Source organism: Hyalella azteca, unplaced genomic scaffold (genome assembly GCF_000764305.2).
Source record: "Hyalella azteca isolate HAZT.00-mixed unplaced genomic scaffold, Hazt_2.0.2 contig5927, whole genome shotgun sequence".
NCBI lineage: Eukaryota > Metazoa > Arthropoda > Malacostraca > Amphipoda > Hyalellidae > Hyalella > Hyalella azteca.
Window position 1 is genome coordinate 301,649 of NW_025936103.1, and position 7,837 is coordinate 309,485.

The window sequence follows — 7,837 nt, forward strand, 5'->3', positions numbered from 1 at the left end:
AGGCTTAACTAAAATTGACTCCTAATTTAAAACCAGCCTTATCACGGATTCATCGAGGACGAAAGTGCTATTTCCCAGACATTCTTTCCTTATGATAATTCAAAAAAAGCTTTTTATTGCATTTTCTCATTTATTGATAAAAATAAATGAAATATTAATAGTTAGTGTAGGTGTTCTTGATCAACGGATTGCATTTAACAGCAAGAAAGTGTAACAACAGATAATTTTATAAAATTTAATTTTTTTATCAGGGATCGAGAATAATTAATTTTTTTTCATCAAGAAGCAACACCACTATTTTTAGCGCATTTTCTCATTTATGGTAAAAAATGCGCTATTCTGCTTGCCATGTCCGTCCGTCTGTCCGTCCGTCTGTCCGTGACCTCAAGTTTTCGTCGACGACAAAATGTGCTCTCTGTCACTCACTGCAGTGAGTACTGAGTTATATATTTATTCATCAGTGTGTAGTGGACGCCACGAAGGAGCTGTACAACCGCGTGAGGTCGGAGCTCCGGCCGTCCTCAGCCTGTCCTCATTACGTCTTCAACCTGCGGGATATGACACGGTCTGTACATAATAATAATAATTAAAATAATAATAATAATAATATTAATAATAATAATAGCGATTTCAGCGTTTATTTGGCCTGGTAACCTATGTGTACCTGTCGCCGATTCTTAACATCGCAGAACATTCACAGCTTGATGTAGTCTCGAACTCGCAACTCACTGCTACAATTCTGCTGTGCTTAACCGCCCGGCCTCCTTGCCGATTCTGACCAGAAACTGGCGCACAGAGCTGGGATCGAACCCGCGCCTCTCTGCGCCAATCTTGGTACTCTGAACTGTAACTACTAGCTGGGCCACCCTGCCACAGCGATGTTGATGTTGATAACGATATAGTGAATACTTTTCTGCATGAGTAAATTATGCTTGAAATTTACTAGGAATTTAAAATATGTCCGCCGTTGAAAGCCTGTAGTGAGAAAGCAATAATAATAATAGCAGCGACACATGACTAGTTATCGAGAACTTTTAAGTATGATAATGTCTCTGGAGGTTTCATGCTACCAAGCCCCGTCAATATCAAACGGCATTACAGATTTTTTTCTATTTCTTATTTGATGTGTTTGCCGTATTTCCTATGCTTTCGACTGTCATTTGATAATAAAATATTCTAAGCATTGTATCACCACGCGGAAGTAGAATACAGAGGAAGTGAAATACAAAACTTATATTTCACAATATAGAACTTCTCGGGAGTTATTCGCAACGTTTAAGTTCTTCAATCTTTTGGAGCCAAGGTTTAATGATTAATAATTTCGTGTTATGAATATGGTTACTGGTCTTGAAAATTGCAATGTTTGAAATATTTCAGACTTGTGATTGTACATCGTACGCGGCATGAAACTATAGCTCGTGCGGATGATGTTGGTAGACCAAAAACTAGATTTAGCAAATAATAATATATCAAATATAACGTAACTCAATGATGTGACTAATTATATTCTTAAACTGCTTCAGAGCGCTGTAAGAAATTGTCATTCATTTTGTATTTAGATGCATAAATGGGCTGAAGTGTGCTGATGCTGGTGTTGCTGATGGTACGTGTTGCTGATGGTACGTGTGGCTAATGGTGCGTGTTGCTGATGGTACGTGTGGCTAATGGTGCGTGTTGCTGATGGTGCGTGTTGCTGATGGTACGTGTTGCTGATGGTGCGTGTTGCTGATGGTACGTGCTACTGATGGCACGTGTTGCTGATGGTACGTGTTGCTGATGGTGCGTGTTGCTGATGGTACGTGCTACTGATGGCACGTGTTGCTGATGGTACGTGTTGCTGATGGTGCGTGTTGCTGATGGCACGTGTTGCTGGTGGTACGTGTTGCTGATGGTACGTGTTGCTAATGGCACGTGTTGTTGATGGTACGTGTACGATTTAATTTGTTTGCAAATTGATGATTATCTAATTGATGATAAATTGATGATTATCTAATTGATGATTAATTGATGATTATCAAATTGATTAGATTGTAGAACATAATGTAAAGCATTGCTGGCGCAGAGTGCTGGCAGGGCTGCTGCTGCTGCCCCTCTCCCGCCTCGACTCCCCCAACAAGTTGATGAGGCTCTGGCTGCACGAGTCCATTAGGGTCTTCTGCGATAGACTTGTGGGGGACGATCACAGGTGACAGATGTCATGCTTAGTCCTTTTTGATGTTTTTTTTTATATTTATTATTATATTTTTCACCTTCACAATACTAATAATGTAGCAAATTCAAAGTACCGGGTAAATATTAAATGATGGCAATGGCCAAAGGTGATGGATGTCATGCGTAGGGATTTTTCGTTGTTTTTATATTTATATTTTTTACCTTCACAATACCAATAATGTAGCTAATTCAAAGTACCGGGTAACTATTAAATGATGGCAATGGCCACAGGTGACGGACGTCCTGCTTAGTCCTTTTTCATGGATTTTTTATATTTATTATTATTATATCTTTAACCTTCGCAATACTTATGATGTGACTAATCTGAAGTATCGAGGAACTATTTAATGATGATAATAAATCCAAAGATTGTATCGAAATGACTCTAACTGCAAGTTTGAGTATGGATTAACTCAATATTTGCTTCTGCAACATTTTTATTTTTAAAATTATTGCATAATTTTTTATCATCACAGAACGCAACGACATTGATCAAATTTTGAAACAATTAAGGATTAGCAATAACGAAGGTTATTATACGCAATCACAAGTTATATACCGTTAAACATCATGTAAAATATAAAAACTAATGTCAAAGACGTACAAAAAGCGGAGTATAAACTCGACATGCAATATAATGCATTATCTTCTAATTAAAGTAGGCAAAATTACCAGATTACCATTTATTTTACAATTGCGTACTTGAAATAACGCTCATTAAATATTTCCGAATTGTCTTGATAATCGTCAATATTTAAATATTTCTTCCTTTCCCCTCATAATACTAATTAATGACAAAAAAAAACTATTAAATCTGTCGATAAATTAAATTGTCACGCTAGGCGCTACTTTTGATAATCGTCAATATTTAAATATTTCTTCTTTCCCTTCATAATACTAATTAATGTCAAAAAAACTATTAAATCTATCGATAAACTAAATTATCATGATAGGCGCTACTTTATGGAGCGGTGTGGTGAGATCGGCTTCCTTTCCCTTCATAATACTAATTAATGACAAAAAAATTATTAAATCTATCGATAAATAAAATTATCATGATAGGCGCTACTTTATGGAGCGGTGTGGTGAGATCGGCGAGCGGGCGTTCAGGACGAAGCTGAGCAGCGCGTTCACCCGCGTCAGAGCTTCGTGTGACGTGGGGCAGCTCGGCGCCAGCCTCGTCTACGCCGACTTCCTTCATCCTGACGATGACGGCAAGACCTATGACGAGGTGCGTGGTCTGACATTTCGTAAAAAAAAAACAACATCGTTTTAATTTCTTAAAAGAAAGCCTTATCGTCTTAAGTTAGAATCAACGTTCCCATGCTGAATATCATAAGACTATACTAAAACAACACGTTATTGAATGTAAAACATGTCATATAACATATAATAACATGATATATAACATATAATAACATTTTATTTAAAATACATGCATAATAACATGTGATAAATGATATAATAATATTTAAAAAATCGGATGACTGATAGTCACGTTAAATAGTTGCTTGTATCAGAACTGAAAATATTGCGAAATTTTTCAAGATGTTCTTGATTTCAATGGAAGGTCCCGGATGTGTCAGCGCTGCGACCCGCCCTAGACAGCTACCTCGCTGACTACAACCTGGGCCACAAGAGGGAGCTGACGTTGGTGATGTGTGACTACACATTACTTCATGTTGTGCGCCTCAGTCGTGTCTTGAAGCAACATGGCGGCCACATGTTGATGTTGGGCGTCACTGGATGTGGAAGGAGGAGTGTTGCCAAACTGGCTGCCTTCATGGCGGGATGTGATCTCATTCAGGTTGACTGGTGAACTTTGTTGCGATCAATAATCAATGAATTTGATAACCTTTATCATCAACCAGATTCTTGGATCACAAAATTTAATTTTGGCTGATATTTTTCTGTATAGGTTCTTTAATTATTTATTTTATTTAGGTATTAATTTAATGAAATAAGATGTAGCTTTTCTCGCCCAGGTGGAGCAGAGCAGCAGTTACGGCTTCAGTGAGTGGCGCGAGGACCTCAAGAGGCTCCTGATAAGGGCGGGCGCTGAGGGCAAGCGTACCCTCTTCCTGCTTGATGACACGCAGGTGACCTGTTACTGAGGGGCAGGTGACCTGTTACTGAGGGGCAGGTTAACTGTTACTGAGGGCAGGTGACCTGTACTACTGAGGAGCAGGTTACCTATAACTGAGGGTTAGGTTACCTATTACTGGAGGGCAAGAAACTAGAGAATTATAATATATCCTTTCACTCATCTCTCCATTTCAGTATACAAAATTTTAAGGCCATAAATTACTAACCAACCAAATCAACGTTCAACGCACCAAACCTAATCACTTATCTGTTAGGAATAGAAATACAATGACATATAAAGAACATAAATAAAGCGTAAGTCCGCGACGTGGTCATTACGGCCCATAGGGGAAAACTTTAGGTCGTTGGGGTAAAGATCAAACGACACGGGTTGCGGGGTATTTAAGCGGGATGGCGGACTGCGGCAGTTAGTAGAGTACGAAAGTTTAGAGGCAACCGACCGTTGTGTTTGTCTCTGGAGCGCAGGGCGCGACCAAACTGATGTCGGTGCAGTGTTGAAAGACGACCTGCGAAGTGTGAGAGTTTTTCCTTACCTGAAGACAACACAGTATTTGAAGACGACCTGCGACGATTGGGTGCTTTTCTTTCCTGAAGAAACGTCCTACAAGAAGAAACCACAGTGTTTGAAGACGATCTGCGACGATTAAGAGCTTTCTTTTCCTGAAGAAACGTAGTACTAGAAGAAACCACAGTGTTTGAAGACGATCTGCGACGATTAAGAGCTTTCTTTTCCTGAAGAAACGTAGTACTAGAAGAAACCACAAAGTTTCAAGATGACCTGCGACGATTGAGGGCTTTCCTTTCCTGAAGAAACGTTCTATAAGGAGAAACCACAGAGTTTTAAGACGACCTGCGACGATTGAGAGCTTTCCTTTCCTGAATAAACGTCCTATAAGAAAAAAAACACAGTTGTTAAAGACGTCCTTCGACGAATGCGAGTTTCCCTGGCCTGAAGCAAACGACGTCCTGCACAGAAGAGACGAGTTACATCCTCGGAAGTATCGACAGCTCCTGAAACCAACGATCAGCGAAATAAGAAACAAATTTCATCCACGGAATTATCGACAGCAACGAGACTGGCAGAATTTGATTCCCGCGCTACCTTCTCTCCAAACCCGGTGCTGTACAATTTGGAAATTCAGATACTAGTTTCCAGTGTAGTCATTGTGTCTAGTTCTCACTGGGTTAGTGTCTAAGTTACCATTTCCGTGCCTGTTAGCAATAGTGTCTAGTTCTATTGTCTCATTGCCAAGACGCGGGGCTACGTTACAGTTTCTATAGGCAGTCCTGTGCCCGAATCCTTTCCACGGGTCCCAGCTCTGCAACTAGGTGTCGGATATTTTCCAATATGTAAGTGTTAAGATAATTATGTGTGTCATTTATCTCTATTTTTGTCAAGTTGTTAGCTGACCAGCTTGTTGAGAACCTAGTCACGCGCCTATTAAGCCACTCGGTGCCAATCTGACATAGGAAATTAGGAAATCTCGAACCATAACGTAAAGTAAACTGAAGAGTAATAACACCGATCGATCATCAAAAGAAACATATTAAGATTATATGTATATCAGTTTCATCCAGTCCTAATACTTTTTCTTATTCTTGATTGTATCATTATGTCCACTATAATGGATTGTGTTTGTTGGCGTTCAGCTGCTGCAGGAGGCGTTCACAGAGGACGTGAGTCTGCTCCTCAAGAGCGCCTACATCCCGGGACTCTTCAGCGCCGAAGAAAAGTCCGTCGTCGTCGACAAAATCCAGGCAGCCGCCAAGGAGGAGGTGAAACTTTTCAAAACCGATAAACAATCGAATAATATTGAACAGATCAACCATCCAAAAATGTTGAACCGATCAAGCATCCAATCATACAGAATCGATCAACCATTCAATAATGTGGAACCGATCAACCATCCAATAATGCAGAACCGATCAACTATCCAATAATGTTGAACCGATCAACCATTCAATAATGTAGAACTGATCAACTATCCAGCAATGTTGAACCGATCAATTATCCAATAATGTAGAACCGATCAATTATCCAATAATGTTGAACCGATCAGCCATCCAATAATGTAGAACCGATCAGCCAACCAGTAATATAGAACCGATCAACCATCCAATAATGTTGAAAATTCAATCGGAAATGCTCGATCAATTATTAAATGAATTTCAAAAATTAGACGAGAACATTAGGCAGCCGTTATTCTAACTTGTCGCAGTGGAAAATGTTTCAGAAGTATTATAATCATGGACGTTATATTGATTTTAGGTATTTATGTTCTGCAGACCGGGCCTTCAAATTTAAAAAATGTTTCATGTCATCATGAAAACATTTCGCTAAGCAGAGAGGTTGTTTACTACGAATTTGTTGATTATTTTCTACGGTCATAATTGTCTTCAGAATTGTGTAGAGATGGGCTTTCGGTACTTCGAAACTAAAAGATAATTACGGGTAAATAAAATCTTGCCAAGTTAAGTTTTTCGAATCTTCTATAATGAAGTTAATGAAATTAGTTCCACAACCTTGAATATCTTACGATCTAGCTTTACTATTTGCCTGTTCATTGTGTTCAAGTTTCTATATATATAGTATTACGATGAGTATAGACAACCGCGTTAACAAGCTTTACTTCCCACGTAATGCGATCCCTAAATATTCTGGAATTTTTATCTCTACCAAGTAAAATGTTGAATCAATTCTTGAGTTCTCATTCTTGCGGACATTTAATGACATATTTTATATTGAATTTTTGTAACCTGTTACGCGACCGCTGTAATCAGTCTTCATTTTTGCCAACTTCTTCTTTACCTTTTCGCCATAGAATTCAATGCCGGAATTTTGATCTGTTCTTCATCTTTTTCACGGTACGGAAAATTTTCTTGATATTTCTTGTCGTTAAGATATATTTTTTTGTTATATTTTGTGCCGCAGGGTCGGAAGGTTGAGGTCTCCACGGCTACGCTGCACAAGCTTTTTGTTGAGAGGATCAAAAGTAACCTACACGTCGTCCTGACCATGTCCCCGGTGAACGCCTGCTACGAAGAGCGACTACGCACCTTCCCGGCCCTCGTGACTTGCTGCACCCTCGACTGGTGCGTAGTGTGCCAGCTTCACCCTCGACTGGTGCGTAGTGTGCCAGATGCACCCTCGACTGGTGCGTAGTGCGCCAGCTGCACCCTCGACTGGTGCGTAGTGCGCCAGCTGCACACTCGACTGGTGCGTAGTGCGCCAGCTGCACCCTCGACNTACTCGAAATTAGAACCTAATTTGCTCGAAATTAGAACCTAATTTACTCGATATTAGAACCCAATTTACTCGAAATTAGAACCTAATTTACTCGAAATTAAAGTCTGATTTACCCGAAATTAGAACCTAATTTACTCGAAATTAGAACCTATTTACTCGATATTAGAACCCAATTTACTCGAAATTAGAACCTAATTTACTCGAAATTAGAGTCTGATTTACCCGAAATTAGAACCTAATTTACTCGAAATTAGAACCTAATTTGCTCGAAAT

At 39.4% G+C, this 7,837-nt stretch overlaps 1 long non-coding RNA gene across 1 annotated transcript; it reads left to right on the top strand.

The window, feature by feature from the left end:
* The first annotated feature begins 4,762 nt into the window (after positions 1 to 4,762).
* On the top strand, positions 4,763 to 7,406 carry LOC125177950. Its single transcript, XR_007156724.1, has 3 exons — positions 4,763 to 5,435; positions 5,968 to 6,093; positions 7,250 to 7,406. It is a non-coding gene; the product is annotated as an uncharacterized LOC125177950 (long non-coding RNA).
* The last annotated feature ends 431 nt before the right edge of the window (positions 7,407 to 7,837 follow it).